A 16,565-nucleotide genomic window follows, 5' to 3' on the forward strand; every position below is an offset into this window, starting at 1 on the left:
ACTGGTATTTCAGTTTATTTGTACATTTTTGCATGATGCCCCCCCCCCCCCTAGTGTTATACTGATCCGACATCCCGTGGTTTCAGCTTGTGGTTTCTGACGTGTTGATTTCTTCTGCCGTGACAGCCCAGTTCTCAATTGCTCAATCACAGTAGTTCACAGTGTATTGTACCAGACTGGAGCTCAGACCCGTCTTGTGAAATGTTCTGTTTTGTGTTCTCATATTGCCAACACTAACTCTTGATTAACGGCACAACTGTTTTGGCACCAACGCTTCATATAAAGCCTTCCCCTACACAGCTGCTTCACTATTATAGTGTCCCCAGTGGCATCATGTCCTTGGTATGAAGTTCTACAATAGCTACTATATTACATATCCTTTCTTATAAGCAATACAGCTAAGGCTGAATAGAATAGCATAGTATAGCCTATGACACTATTTTTCCTGCTCAGTTCCACAGACCTCTAGTTGCATTTGTCAGCATATTATAATTCCATAGGCTTCAATGGTTTGTACAGTTTGAAGCTCATCTAAAGCTAGAATATAATTTTGTGCATGAGGCCTTAAAGGGGTATTTTTTCAGGAATTGCCAAAATGTCTGGCAGATATGTGTCCCATCTCTGTGATTTGTACCTATGTCGATATCGAAGGCTGTCAGATTTAGAAAACTCATAGAACCTATTAGGTAAAATTCCGAGTTATTAGAATGGGGGGGGGGGGGGGAATATTGGTTACAAACAGGGGTATAAATGCCACCATATCAGCAATAGCGGCCACTATGGGGCCCACCACATCAGGAGGGCCCATCCCTGCAGTAAACTGGACTTGTTGTCATTATAGTACCAAGGGAGATGCCTACCATGGGACACACTATGTACTGGGGAAGGGGGGGGGGGATTGGATAATAGGGGAATTACGAGCTGAGATGCCTAGCACAGGAGACACTAGGGGAGATGTCTACTATGGCGGACACTACGGGAGATGCCTACTATGGCGGACACTAGGGGAGATGTCTACCATGGGGGGCACTATCTACGGGGGGGGGGGATACCAGGGGAGATGCCTTACATATGCTATCTACTGGGTGGAGATCTAACAAAGAGGGGGATTACCTATAGTGGGATGGGAATAGGAGTGGGACCCAATCAAAAGTTTTCTACGGGGCCCAGTCGTTTCTAGTTACGCCCCTGGTTACAAAGAGTGTCTTTCACTCTGGAGGACCTATCCTCCATACAGATTACAGGTGATCACTGGGAGAGTAAGTAGGAGGTAATGTTGTGATGGGCTTATTTTGAAGGGACCATTATAACAAAACCGAGAACTTCTTTAAATTCAATAAAAATATACGTAGATACAGCTGATCAGCCCCATGTCTTCTCATTTTGGCCACACCACATTATACAGATTACATACATACACTTCATATCACCATCTGAACATTGTACAGTTCTCAGCTGAACCAATAAAGTGTATAAGAGGAACTAAAGCTATGAAGGAGCACAGACCTGGAAGGAACTGTGTAGGCAATGCCGTACCTTCTTGCCAACTATTTCCCATGCCAAACCAGTGATGGCACACAGCTAAATATGACTCTCTCTGCAAAACAAGCCGTAGTATAAAAAGAGATGCGCTGTCTGCTAGACTGTAAACAGCCTACACCATGAACATGATCCTTACCAGGTTACAGATTCATGTGTTTTCCAAATGGAGGTCTCTGCCTCTTCTCAGTATAATACTGCCCCATAGCTGGAGGCTGGCATCTACTAAGGGCGATTAGGTCCTTCTAATAGGAGACGCTCAATTTCAACAGTTTTAGGCTATAAGGAACCCTCCCATTTTTTAGGGAAAGTTAAGCAGTATTACGTTTCATGTTTTCAGAGCCGCTGCTGTTGATATACTGCATACTGAACTCAGCTCACACAAATAATACTATATTGTCGGAGTTCTGGGATCTTGTGATAATGTTGTCAGATTAGTATTATATAAAAGCCTCCAATGTAATCAATAAGTCATGTTGGAGTTCAGCTGACCCATTTGCTTCTGTCCCTGAGGGTAGCAGCACCCAATTCTTCTACTACCTCCCTGTATCAGCTATGTTTATCATGGGCAAAGGAACAATCTTAGCCACTATTTATCCACTTTGGATCCTCATTGTAAGATAACCATTTAGTATGAGCCATGTGTCTTTGCACTATTCTGCTTTGGATACAAACAATGCTGCAACTTGGCTCTACCTAGCAATAAGCACATTATAGTGAAAAGTTCCCACCATTAAAATGGTTGTCTGGTTTAGTAAACTCACTTCCAACTATTCTTCTAGAGAATATTATGTGTTATCCAGCAGACAAAGTATAAAGTAGAGTGATTTCCAATTCTGATTTAAATGATTACCTGTAATACTTAATTTGCCCTGTGGTGGTGCTGCAGGGGTATTGAACACTTGCTGTAGAGTTATGCTGCACATTGGCAGCCTTAACAGTGGGACAAGTGCAAATGTGTTTCCAATGGGGGAGAGGAATAACTTCTGCTAGACTTTTCTGGCAGCGGCTTATCTCCAGTAAGGACAAAAGATTAGGCATGTTTAAATCCAACCTGCCCAAACCTTCTTACTCCTGACATCTGCCAGTGGGGGAAGGTTGAGGAACTCCCATTCACACTTTAAAATTGAGGGGCTCACGTTCATCTGATGTATGTGTCCACTGTAAGACCTTTGGGAGATCCACTAAAAGGAATAGAATGGGTGGCTTTACCTTTCTCATCTAGCAGTTGCAGTGAAACTTGTCAAACACAATGCAGATTTACTTAAAGTAAAGTACTTAATGTATCAGCTACATGTATTTTTACTTGTCAGTAAAAAAAAACTTTTGACATGTCAAAATTTTTCATTAATCAAGGGCCTGAAGTGAATTTACGATCAGGTACATTTTTGAGTTTTTTACATAAATAGACTGGCATCGGTATGGGGATGCCACAGTCGCCACTGTTGCCGCAGGGATGCCACGGGGGTGCCAAGGTTTCTGAGCACGGCGCTGGTCTATTCCCAGGCACGAGCCCGGCTTGAAGCACTGGAGGTGGGCCTGCCCGCTCTCAGTGTGACAAAACTCCTACCCTCTGTGACTCAGACTCAATGATTCCATTCTTCCTGGGAATAGACCGACACCGTGCATGGGAACCGGGCCCCAGTTCAAAAAAAAGACGTGGCACCAGCATCCCCACGCCGGTCTATTCATGTAAAAAACTTAAAGCAATGTACTGTACCTGATGGTACATTTGCTTTAAAAAGAACACGCAGGAAACAACACTTTACTTCCCTGCTGTCAGTCATCTCCATCCAGTGGCCACATAGACTTATAATGTAGTCTACTGGATGGAGATGGCTGTCATCCATGGAGTAAAATCCACTATAATGCACTTCTCCTGTGTCATTTTCCTGATCGGCAGTGAGGCGCCTATCCCTGTGACGTGTCAAAAGTTTTTTTTAAAGACTGACATAAAAAAAAACTAATTTAAACAATAGGTAATTTTCTGATGACCCATTCTCTGAAACCCATTGTAACATACATTAACACAAAGAAAGGCCTCTTCCATTACAACTGCAAGTAATTGCTAGTATTGGATTGCAGGGCTGACACTTACAATTAGAAGTTGTATTGAATCTGCTGTTTAATTATATGTTTGAGAAGAACAAGCGTATCCCCTAGAAAGAAAAATACACTGAGCTCGCTGCTACAAATCCCAACACATAAGACTGGGATCTGTCAAAAGGCTTCCATGGCATCAATAAACCTTATGTCTTTGATCCAGGGTTCTCATTGTTCCTTAGTTTGAAAAAAGTTCTTGAGAGATGTCAGCCATCTTTTCTGTAGTCAGGTACTCTGCCTTTTTATACAACGATAAAGGACAGTGCTGAGACTAGCCAGGGCTGTAAGTGGTTAGGATATGCCGCCAATGTCGGATTGGCACATGGTTGGCCCTCAGTAGTCAGTGGCCAATAATGTATCACGTATACAACATCTTATTGTAAAGCCAACAGGTGATAAAGTGGCACAAACTCTGTCAGTGTCTTTGACAATTTGTTCTAGTGAGGGGTTGGGGTAAGAGGGATCAAACCCTCACACATATCCTAGAAGCATACACCCCCCCATGTCTGTACAAAGACAACTACTTTTAGGCTATGTTTACACAACACAGTACATTAATACAATTAACAATAGTCATTCTTTGGCCATTATATAAAAAAAATCTTGATTTCCCCCCCCAGTACTTATCAGCTGCTGTATGTCCTGCTGGAAGTGTTGTATTCTTTCCAGTCTGGAGAGCAGGAGAGGCTTTTTATGGGGATTTGCTACTGCTCTGGATAGTTTATGACATGGACAGAGGTGGCAGCAGAGAGCACTGTATAAGACTGAAAAGAATATACCGCTTCCTGCAGGACATACAGCAGCTGATAAGTGTGGTGTCCCACTAGGGGCATTGCAGTTGTGTACACCCTTCGCAAAAGTCTGTACTTATTGTGTTATTATGGTGATGAAAGTAGTACTAAAGTTCGCCACTAGATGTTGCTATATTATGTATATGTATATGGAAATTGCACAGCTGAAGGATTGTAAAGGGTTATTGTTTTCTATGTGTCACCTGAATCTGTAGACCAGTAGGAGTTGTGCTTTCTTCTTATCTATCATCTCCCTCCTTTCTTCTTCTGTTGCACTCTTTCACCCACTCGCAGCCCACCTTACATGCTGGAGAGGAAGTAAGTCAAATGGGTAGAGGAGGAGCTATGTTTTTTCCGTTCTGGACAGTGTGGAAGAAGGTCACGAGCCAGATAGCTCTCCACAGTGATCTTATCTGGGCCCTGGTCCTCTGCCAGGTGCCGTACCCCAAGTCCGTCTTAGTCAGTACCCCGCATGGGAAGGATGCAAGACGGCACGTCTCTCACAACTTCTTTACTAGTAACACTCCAAAGCACTATGTACTGTTAAACCAGAGACAACCTCAACCCATGTTGTGGACAAGAAGTCACAGAGCAGGACAGTATTCACAATAGAGTCAAAGAGCTAGGAACTGATACGGACAGAGCAAGGTTCAGTAGCCTATGAACTCTGTCTTGCAACGCTGGTGTCAGCAGGGAACCCTCAGCATTACGCTAATCCCAGGTAACAAGGTCTGGGGCCTGTGTCACCCATTAGGAAGGTTAAGCCGAGTCTAGTGGGCATAAGGTGGTGTGAAGACTAAAGTAAAGGTGAATACATGGGCACAGGTGTTCTTCTTATTCTTCTTACAAGTATTCTACCTCATCCTTCAACATCCTGGCAGAGCACAGTATTACATGGGTTGAGACTCTCACGGCATCCTCCTCTCTGCTACTCTGCTTCTTGTATCACTCAGCACAACTCAACCAACACGACTTCTACTACAGATCTGGTCGTTCTATTGTCAAGTGTTTATTGGAAACTTTGTGCGCAAGTAGTAAACCGACTCAACTATATCCCCAAGACTCTGTGATTATTCGCCACCACCGACACAGCACACACTGCAACCTTAAGACATTCTCCCCTTACTGTGAGTGGCGGGTCCTATCATCCGAGAGGGTCACTATACCACTCTGGCCAACCGTGATATCACCCCAAGGGACCCAGTAGCAGCCTGGCAGGACACTGACCACAGGGGAAAAGGGTACCACCGACCTTGTCAACTAAAAGCAGGCGTGCCATCACACCTGTGTGTCCACCAGGCACTGGCGTCACATGACAACATTCCAAGGTTCGGCTGTATCTCGGCCATCCACCACAGAAGTGGCGTCACACTTCACCATCTAGCAATTGACCGATTAACACCATCGGGGGTATACCACAATAAGCACTGGAAGAATCAAGATTTTTTAATAGAAGTAAATGACAAATCTCTGGCACTTTCTGGCACATGTTGATTTGAAGTAAAAAGATTTTTGGTGAACTGTCCCTTTAGAGACACCCAATGGGCAATCAGGCAATCAAGTGATTTAGGGGACATTACACCTAGAACATACCCTATATTTATGTGCTGTGAATTCAGACTATTGTTCCCTGTTATCAGCCACTTCTAGCTGTGCAGGGAATTGTTGACAGGAAGCCCAGGAAAATCTCTGGTGATACGATCACTATTTTATCTGAAGTGCTTTGATGGTGCTGCACCAGTGCCAGCCGCCATATATGTTGACAAAAATGTAAACAGATTAAAACAGATCTGTCTCCCGAGGACCATGGTACTGTGACGACCGGAGATGAACAAACATTGTAAGTGGGAATTCACGGCTGGGATGTGTACCCAGATGAACAAGCTAATAACATCTGGCCACAAGCACTGCCAAGATGTATGTGACGTAAGGGCCTCAGAATACTTTCTGGTAAGCAAAGCAAATCAGGCGACTCCTTCAATGCTGAGGAATCTGCTGCTGTTTACTCAAGAAATGCGGGAGGGCTGAGACGGGCCTACTTTATATTATCATTCCAGAGTTATTGGGAAGGTTACACACCACCTTAAATAATTCCTGATATATCCCGAGACCAGAGGGCATGGAGATAGGGCTGACACAGGCTAGGACACATGGTATATATATATATATCTATATATGAATTCCTTACTGGGACATCTGTATTAAACACTGAAGCCTAAAAGCCATTTAGGAAAGTTCTTAAAGGGGTACTCCAGCGAAAATCTTTTTCTTTTAAATCAACTGGTTTCAGAAAGTTATATAGATTTGTAATTTACTTCTATTTAAAAATCTCAAGTCTTTCCATAGTTATCAGCTGCTGTATGCCCTGCAGGAAGTGGTGTACTCTTTCTAGTCTGACACAGTGCTCTTTGCTGACATCTCTGTCCGAGACAGGAACTTTCCAAAGCAGGAAAGGTTTTCTATGGGGATTTGCTACTGCTCTGGATAGTTCCTGTCTCGGACAGAGATGTCAGCAGAGAGCACTGTGTCAGACTGAAAAGAAAACATCACTTCCTGCAGGACATACAGTAGCTGATAAGTGCTGGAAGACTTGAGATTTTTAAATAGAAGTAAATTACAAATCTATACAACTTCCTGAAACCAGTTGATTTGAAAGAACAACCCCTTTAAGGCCTTGATCTATAGAAATGGATAGTCTCTTAACTTCAATAGAATGCAATATTGTTTTTTTTTATTGCTAGTAACAGCTGAAATCTGGGGGTGTCCGCAATGGTATAAGCTGAGCATTAGGAGACCTATTGAAGCAAAGGTACCTATTCACATGTTATAGCTGGCGGCCAGATTCCTCTATGAGAACATAAGAATCAGGAAATTGAAATCATGTCAGGGAGGCCCCATAGACCGTACACGATTGATGGGTTTCCACTGTCTTTAGGGGATTGTCAAAAGTATATTTGGGGCCAGGTACGTGGCCCCTGCGTGACAACTTCTATATTAACTAGAGATGAGTGAACTTTTCAAAAGTTCGTTCCGACCGGACTTCCGGATTTTTTGAAAAGTTTGGTTCGACCGAATTTCAGATTTCTTTGGATTTCATAGTTTAAAGCATCTATATGATACGGGGGTAGTGTATTTGGTTCAATTTAGGGCTCTACATGTCAGTAACATCGTTATCTTTTCAATATCTCTAAGTCAATTTTTTTTTTTTAGACTTCAATATTCACCATTACAGGGTCTATGCAGGAAACTCACCATTACAGGGTCTATGCAGGAAACTCACCATTACAGGGTCTATGCAGTAAAAAGGATAACACGTATGTCATATACACTCTCACAAGGATCCAACTATTGTACTTGGAATATCTGTAGAGCACGTTTTTTAGAGTTTAATTCTCCACAAATGCACAAGGTATATTTGTGCCTCAGGAGAACACCTATGTCATATACACTCTCACAAGGGTGACAGTATAGCACTTATATATCTGTAGAACACGTTTTTGTTCTGTGCACCCTTTGCTCTCCAATGCCTAATCTATCTATCTTTCACCCTCTCTATTTTTCTCTCTCAATCAATATATGTTTTTCCTCTCCGCTTTCCTAATAATCTTTTGGTCTTTGCTTTTGTACAATATCTTCTCAGTAGTCACTACAGCAGCCTACAGCAGCAGCGTTTTGTCACACAGTCTCCTTCCTCTCTCTGTGCAGACTGTGTCATGCGGTCATGTGACCGCTCCTCTTAAAGCAATACCGACGTCACACAGGGGGTGGGCTATTGCAAGATCCCTGCTGATTGGATGTGTTCTGGGCATCATGGGAAAGCCCTTTTTTCCCGCCCGGAACACTTCCTGCTTTTTAAAATGACGGCTGCCATTTTAGAAAGCAAGAAAAAAAAAATCTGGAGCGGACTTCCAAAAATCCGAATCCGACTGCACTCTGACTTTTTGGAAAAATCCGAACCAGATCCCATACCGGCTGAAACGGTTCGCTCATCTCTAATATTAACCCTGTATAAAACATGCTGACCCAGACCATGGGCCTCCTATTCTACATGTTAATAGTATATGCCCAAAGTTTCCATTTTTGGTGTAATTTTATTCCCAGAAGCAACAAAATATTCAATAAATCATAACATAATGCTATAAAAGTATCTACACAACTAGAATTTCTCACCTACTGCTGCACACATGTTTGAAGGGGTTGTCTTCATGAACAATCCCATATTGTTAGGATGGTGCCCTAATAGTAAGCTGATCACATCTAATCTTACTGCTGGCGCCCCTCAGCTATAATCTATGATAGAACCTGGTAGCAACTGTTCAATATCCATGCAGCGCCACCACAGGACTAAAGAAGTATTACACAGTTTATATAGAAATCAGTGCACTTTCAAGTTAATATCCAGACATGTTGACTCCTCCAGAGTGAGAGACTCTCTTTGTATCTGCTTTTCTCTTGTTAATTGATAAAGGTTCTCTGTCAACTTGCTACTAGTGAAACTGAAAATGCGATCCCTTTAAAGGGGTTGTTCACCATTTTTTTCCCTTTAAATCAACTGATGACAGAAAGTGCCACAGATATTTAATTTATTTCTAAAAAAATCTCAAGTATTCCAGTACTTATCAGCTGCTGTATGTCCTGCAGGAAGTTGAGTATTCTTTCTAGTCTGACACAGTGCTCTCTGCTGCCACCTCTCTCTAGAGCAGAAGCAAATCCCAATAGAAAACCTCTCCTGCTTTCCAGACTGGAAAGAATACACCACTTCCTGCAGGACTTACAGCAGCTGATACAGTACTGGAAGACTTGAGATTTTTTATAGAAGTAAATTACTCATTTCTGGCATTTTCTGTCACCAGTTAATTTTTTTATTAATGAACAACATCTTTAACATCTGATTGATATTCAAAAAATGTATCCAATTGGGACAACCGCTTTAAACTTCGACATGCAGTACCCCTTGCTTTAGAGGGACACTCCAGATTATATGAACACACTGTTTTGTGTCTAGAAGGGGGCTAAGGGGGAGGAGCATGACACGGGGGCTCACAGACACAGAAGAGAGTAGGAAAAAAATGAGAAAGTTAAAGGGGTTATCCAGCGCTACAAAAACATGGCCACTTTCCCCCTACTGTTGTCTCCAGTTTGGGTGGGGTTTTGAAACTCAGTTCCATTGAAATAAATGGAGCTTAATTGCAATCTGCACCTGAGCTGGAGACAACAGTAGGGGGAAAAGTGGCCATGTTTTTGTAGCGCTGGATAACCCCTTTAAAAGCAAGCATGTTACAATCTTCTTGCTAAAGCGAGTCAGTAAATAGAGAAGACACAGCAGGAACACTATACACTGAATAGCTCAAGTAAATGCTAAGATCCCCCCCAGCAGTCAGAGGCTCATTGTCCCATAATCCAAGCACTGCCCCCCTGCTGTCACCACACACAGGCTCTGCAGCATGGCACTGACACAGTCAGTCACCTCTCCTATCAGTCCCCGCTCTTTACCATTACAGTATTTATTTAACTAAGTCAATACACCTTATCACCATGTGGAATAGTAAAGAGGAACTCCATTCAGAGCATTCACTGTGTCATAGGACAGAAGGCCTCAGTAGCACATCATCCTGTTAACTGGGAAATCCTTATTAGCAAAGGGAAGTAGGAGAAATGCAAATCATTGGGTGTGAGATAGCAGGACAGTCACTGCTACACTACTACAGGATTCCTACAGATATCACTGCTACACATACCCCCAGTGTATTGTGCTGTATGCAGTTATATCTAATGTAAGAAAGACTGAATTGGAATCACTATTAGGCTGGGTTCACACTACGTTTTTTTCTTTTGTTTTTGCAACAAAAATAAAAAACGTGTGCATCCGTTTTGATCAGTTTTCAATTGACTTCCTTTATAAGGCTGGGTTCAAACTACGTATATTTCAGTCAGTATTGTGGTCCTCATATTGCAACCAAAACAAGGAGTGGATTGAAAACACAGAAAGGCTCTGTTCACACAATGTTGAAATTGAGTGGATGGCCGCCATATAACAGATAACAGTAAATAACGGCCATTATTTCAATACAACAGCCGTTGTTTTAAAATAACAGCAAATATTTGCCATTAAATGTCGGCCATCCACTCAATTTCACCATTGTGTGAACAGAGCCTTTCTGTGTTTTCAATCCACTCCTGGTTTTGGTTGCAATATGAGGACCACAATACTGACTGAAATATATGTAGTGTGAACCCAGCCTAAATAAAAAACTGATCAAAACACATCCTTTTTTTTAATGCACACAAAATGTGGTTGACAACGTTTTTATGTACGTAAAAAAAAAACTGATGTGTTTTGATGTTTTTTTTTTTATAATCAATGAAATGGAAGTCAATGGAAGAAAGGATCACAACGGATGCACACAAATGTGTTAGTTCTTCCATCCGTTTTTTTTGCAAAAACAGACTGCAAAAATGTAGTGTGAACCCAGTTTTACAAGGTATGAATAGTTGAATACAAATAACATAGTTCATGTGATCCATAGAATCAACATAGAAGTGGATCAATTTCTAGACCCATAGGGTTCTGTGGGGCACCGATAACCTTTAGGATTTTTCATGACGCGTCTCTGTGTCAGAAAGTAGTCCCAAAAAATATAGGACATGGCCTGGGCTGCATTACATGGCAGCCTGGGTCAGCACCAGCACTCAGGTAAGTATTGATGTGACACAGTGATTGACCACTACAGAAGCCATCTCAGTCACTCCTGTAGCTTTATACCTCCAGCCACAAGAGGCCACTACCTCCCCCCCCCCCAGCACTGCGGTGGTGCACGAGTGATGTCACTATTGCACACACAGCTCTAGAAGACAGAAGGAGAAACCGAGCAGGTAAGTATGATTTATTTTACTAATCCGTTTTTAAGACCAGGAAACACTGATGGTTTCCTGAAGCCTCCTGAAAGGCTTCCTGATCAGTGTTTCCCGATCGTAAATATGGAAAAGAAATGTGGTATGTTCCACCATGTCCCGTCTTCTCTTCTTTTAGGGAAGAATAATCCTGTATTACAATGCCAAAGAGAAGCACCATGAGACAGGGATTATATATATACTTCTGTGAAGCCAAAAGCTTGCTATACATTTTAGAGCGGCCAAACTTTCTTTTGCCCAAAACCTAGCTCTCCTGATCTCCCAATTTACATGTATCTCCCGAGAACAAAAGGTTCATACAATTAAAACCAAACATATCCCAAACTTTTCTTTCCTGACAAATCCACCACATTAAATAGTCAGCTGAACCTGTATAAATTACTAACTTTAACCTAATATATATGCTGTAGAACACTTAAAACTGTGAGCATAAATATCCAAAATGTCACTGTTATTGGTAAAATGCAATGCAAACATACATTTAAAGAGGAATCAAGATAATCCTAAAATACAACAAAACAGGATACAGTCACAAACCAAGGGTGACAATAGTAGCCATATATTGCCCGAGTTATGAAACCACAAAACGTTCCTAGTACTGCCGATAGATGGATAATATATGCTATAGGCTCTGTTAAAATAACGCCCATTATATGACGTACAGCTATGTATGGCCAATGTCTTAAAGGCACACTCCACCAAACTAATGCATAGTGTTATGTCTGCTGCAGGGTCTGAAGGGGTGGAGCATGACACAGGGATTTTTTCTGATGTTCCTTGAGTTGCTGGGTCATGCTCCACCCCCTCAGGCTCCACTCTAGACACAACAGTTTTGCACAATTTTAATTGATCATTTTTTTCCATAAATATAATAAATTGTGTGCATAACTAGTTACTTAACTAAAATGTGTAGCAGAGACGACTTTGTCAGACACAGATGTGCTAGGTACAAGTGTAGTTGAGTCAACTTTCCATAGATGTGGCAGGTATAAGTGTAGCACAGCCTACTTTGTCAGACACAGATGTGGCAGGTACAGGTGTAGCACAGCCGACTTTCCATAGATGTGGCAGGTACAAGTGTAGCACAGCCGACTTTGTCAGACACAGATGTGGCAGCTACAAGTGTAGCAGAGCCGACTTTGTCAGACACAGATGTGGCAGGTACAAGTGTAGCACAGCCGACTTTGTCAGACACAGTTGTGGCAGGTACAAGTGTAGCAGAACCGACTTTGTCAGACACAGATGTGGCAGGTATAAGTGTAGCAGAGCCGATTTTGTCAGACACAGTTGTGGCAGGTACAAGTGTAGCAGAGCCGACTTTGTCAGACACAGTTGTGGCAGGTATAAGTGTAGCAGAGCCGACTTTGTCAGACACAGATGTGGCAGGTACAAGTGTAGCACAGCCGACTTTGTCAGACACAGATATGGCAGGTACAAGTGTAGCACAGCCGACTTTCCATAGATGTGGCAGGTATAAGTGTAGCAGAGCCGACTTTGTCAGACACAGATGTGGCAAAAAGCAGAAGTTGCGGTAAAACTTAGTTCTTCTGCTAACTATAATAACTCACTAGTTATTGGGCAATTCTTCAGAAAACCACAGATAAAGTGTGATAGTTCATTGGCAGACTCAGCTCTGCTAAATCTCCACACCCATACTGACAACCCACGTGTGACTTTGTCCAGTCAAGTCAGTAAAAGTTCATAAGCACAGACTATAAGCATGGCGAGACTAGGAAACATGTCTGCCACATGTATTGAGTGCTCTACCCTGATATAGACTGGAGAATTGGAGAATTTCCTCAGATAAAAACTCTACCGGAATAAGAACTTTACCGGATAAGACATCTCCAGTTAGAACAGGAGCATAATAACATGCAAAACTTTATGTGCTCAGGCTGGAGGTTTCAGCCATTGGGTGTTTCCTTGTGTCATAGCTACAGAGAGGAGCAGACTGACAGCTTCACCATTTCTGCTATAGATATATAATTACTAACTGCAAAATGACAGGTCGCCAGTCCTGGAGGCAAAGCTAAAGGGATGATATAGTGCTGACAGCCTGCTTATGGCATACATACACAAGAGGTTCTGCAGCAGCAGCTATGGGATATTCAGACAGCTTACAGTGGCGCCCCCACATTTGGAGGGGGATCTCTACGGCAGGCATATTAGGACTCTTTTAGGCAATAGAAGGGGTCTTTACAGTACAAAGTGGATGGTGAAAGGGCTGTGTCAGTGGTAGAGCCCTATTACCTGTACTCTTCTGCCAGCTATGGGATGGCCGCCACCAGGTATTTGATTTCCTGGCGCTCTCCTCTAATAAACAAATCACTTCCAATAATAAAGTATTTGTAGGTAATTCCATATAATGGTGCTTTGCTTTAGTTTCCTATAGATGAAATCCTAATTTCTTATACAGGTTCATTGCCCACATGCGATATGTCTCACAATCCACAAACTTTCTACTATACAACTGAAGAGGTCTGATGGAGTGATTGGAATGGCTATGTTGGTGGACCCACATGTTACACATCTACTGACGCATCCTAGACCTGGTCCAAGTTTCCAATACATCCCCTTAGAAATAACAAGGAGTACTTACATTCTGTATGGAGATGCCCAATCCAAACCCTTGGGGGGGCGTCACTCACAGGACTTCCAGAGTTAATTCCTCCTTATGGATTTTCGCAGCGGTCTCGCTCCTGATTATTTTACTGTTCCCTCCCAAATGTGTCTTGTTCCTTGCAGCTCCTGTCCAGTTCCTCTGCTCCCTCCCTTCCTTGAAAGGTCCCCTCCCCTTGTCTCTCCCTTCCTAATATTTCTCCTCCCTGACAATGTTCTCTGCTTGTATCTTCCTCACTGTTTTTTTCATCCCCCACCCTTCCTAATATTTCCACTCCCTGTTTATTTGCAGCCCTCCCCTTGGTGTATTCATTCCCAAGCTGGTCTACTAGATTCCCTCCCATCCATGTGAGTTCTTCCTGAATTCCCACCCACACTGCTGCTCTCTGTTGATCCCATGGAGGCAATGCTACTGCATGACATCTGTGGTGCTGCAGGTCCCCCTAGGGACAGGGCTTTGTGTTTGCAGTAAACTCCTGTGCCAGTTGCTGCTGGGAGCTGTATACAGCTGTATACACCTTCATGGTGAGAAATATTAGTGGTGGAAAGTGTCAGAAATCACTTGTAAAAGTCACAGTCACTTACACAATAGCAGCGGACAGTGTAGCAGTTTGTAGCACTGGTTGTATTCTTCTTCCTGTAACATTTTCCATGCTGCTATTATGTGACTATATTATATGGTTGTTTATTATGTGACTATACTATATGGTTGTTTATTATTGGACTATATTATATATTTATTTATTATTGTACTATATTATATAGTTATTTATTATGTGACTATATTATATGGTTGTTTATTATGTGATTATATTATATAGTTGTTTATTATGTGACTATACTATATGGTCGTTTATTATGTGATTATATTATATAGTTGTTTATTATGTGACTATACTATATGGTTGTTTATTATTGGACTATATTATATAGTTGTTTATTATTTGACAATATTTATATGGTTGTTTATTATGTGACAATATTATATGGTTGTTTATTATGTGACTATACTATATGGTTGTTTATTATGTGACTATACTATATGGTTGTTTATTATGTGACTATACTATATGGTTGTTTATTATGTGACTATATTATATAGTTGTTTATTATGTGACTATATTATATAGTTGTTTATTATGTGACTATATTATATAGTTGTTTATTATGTGACTATATTATATAGTTGTTTATTATGTGATTATATTATATAGTTGTTTATTATGTGACTATACTATATGGTTGTTTATTATGTGACTATATTATGTTACTATAAAGCTGATGGGAACAGGAAGTAATTGTATGTATTCTCACAATTTCCTATGCATGATTTTGCATATTAATATCATTAGGATTTTTCTTTTTTTATATACATGTTACTTAATGGATTCCAAATCCTGGATTGGGACTGTGGGGGTCACATATAAAGGGGCACTCTGTAGATGGTGTATTCTTTGCAGTCTGACACGGTGCTCTCTGCTTCCACCTCTGTCCATGTCAGAAACTGTCCATAGAAAACCTGACAGGGGAAGAGGAGGCAGTAGAGAGGACTGTGTCAGACTGGAGAGAATAGGTTACTTCCTGCAGCAGCTGATGAGTACTGGAAGACTTGAAATTTTTAAATAGAAGTAATTCACAAATTTTTTAACTTTCTGGAACTGGTTGATCTAAAATCTATTATTGTTCTAGAATGCTGTCCCTTGTAAGGAAAAAAAAATATAGATCAAAAATTAGCAGGAAGCAATGCTAATAAGAATGCACTGGAAGCTGTACATCTATTTCCTTACTGGATTCTCACTGTGTGTTTTTTTTTTTTGCTCTATACAAAAAAATAGTCAACTACACTTTATGTATCCATAATCCTTTATTGCCCTAAGCCAGGGCACACTGCAGTGTTTCAAGGCCAGAGACCCCCAGGGCAACAAGAGAATTGTGCTCCGGAGTGCGAGGAAACCCCATGCCCCTCTATGATGCGGTTCCATTGATTCTGATAAGTGGGGCTCCCCAATGATGCGAAGTACAGATGTACCCAATGGAATGGAAGCTGACAGGCCGCTCAGCCAATCACTGGCTGCATCGGTCCCGGTCAGTGATTGGCTGAGCAGCCTGTCAGATCAGAGACCGCTCTGAAGCTGCAGTGTGCAGTGCCAGGACACATACAAAGCACAGAAGAAGACCAGGAGCATGGACAGGTGAAGTATTAACTGTTTGGGCAAGGGCTGCATGGACATCGCTAAAGATGTCCGTGCAGCCCTTGCTAAACCATTATTGGGTCATGTAATAGGACCCTAATGGAGAGTAACCATAGCCACCCAGTTCTTGGGGTGTACTGGCTTATCAATGGAAGCTCCAATATCAAAACAGGACCTAGTCACTGCATAGAATACAAGGCTATCACACTACAACATTGATTGATGCAACTTTACTTACTAGTCTTATATAGGACTTTATATATTATGAGTCTCTTATAAGATTTGCAACACTATACAGCAGTTTTATGCTGACTTTGCTTGGTAAATTGAGATTTGACCGGCTGTGTGATGTTTAATACATACAATGCTTTGGGCAATTCTTGAAGTGTACTGGGAAAGTACAAGTAAC

General features: G+C 41.7%; 1 protein-coding gene across 4 annotated transcripts in view; it reads right to left on the minus strand.

The window, feature by feature from the left end:
- The window catches only part of SYNE2 (spectrin repeat containing nuclear envelope protein 2), a 225,701-nt gene extending 211,589 nt beyond the window's left edge, over positions 1–14,112 (minus strand). For all 4 annotated transcript variants that reach the window (XM_069949162.1, XM_069949164.1, XM_069949163.1 and 1 more), the window contains exon 1: positions 13,945–14,112. The gene's annotated coding sequence lies outside the window, so the exon portion shown is untranslated. The remainder of the gene's footprint in view (positions 1–13,944) is intronic.
- Positions 14,113–16,565: the final 2,453 nt, after the last annotated feature.

This window comes from Dendropsophus ebraccatus, chromosome 13, assembly GCF_027789765.1.
Source record: "Dendropsophus ebraccatus isolate aDenEbr1 chromosome 13, aDenEbr1.pat, whole genome shotgun sequence".
Classification (NCBI taxonomy): domain Eukaryota; kingdom Metazoa; phylum Chordata; class Amphibia; order Anura; family Hylidae; genus Dendropsophus; species Dendropsophus ebraccatus.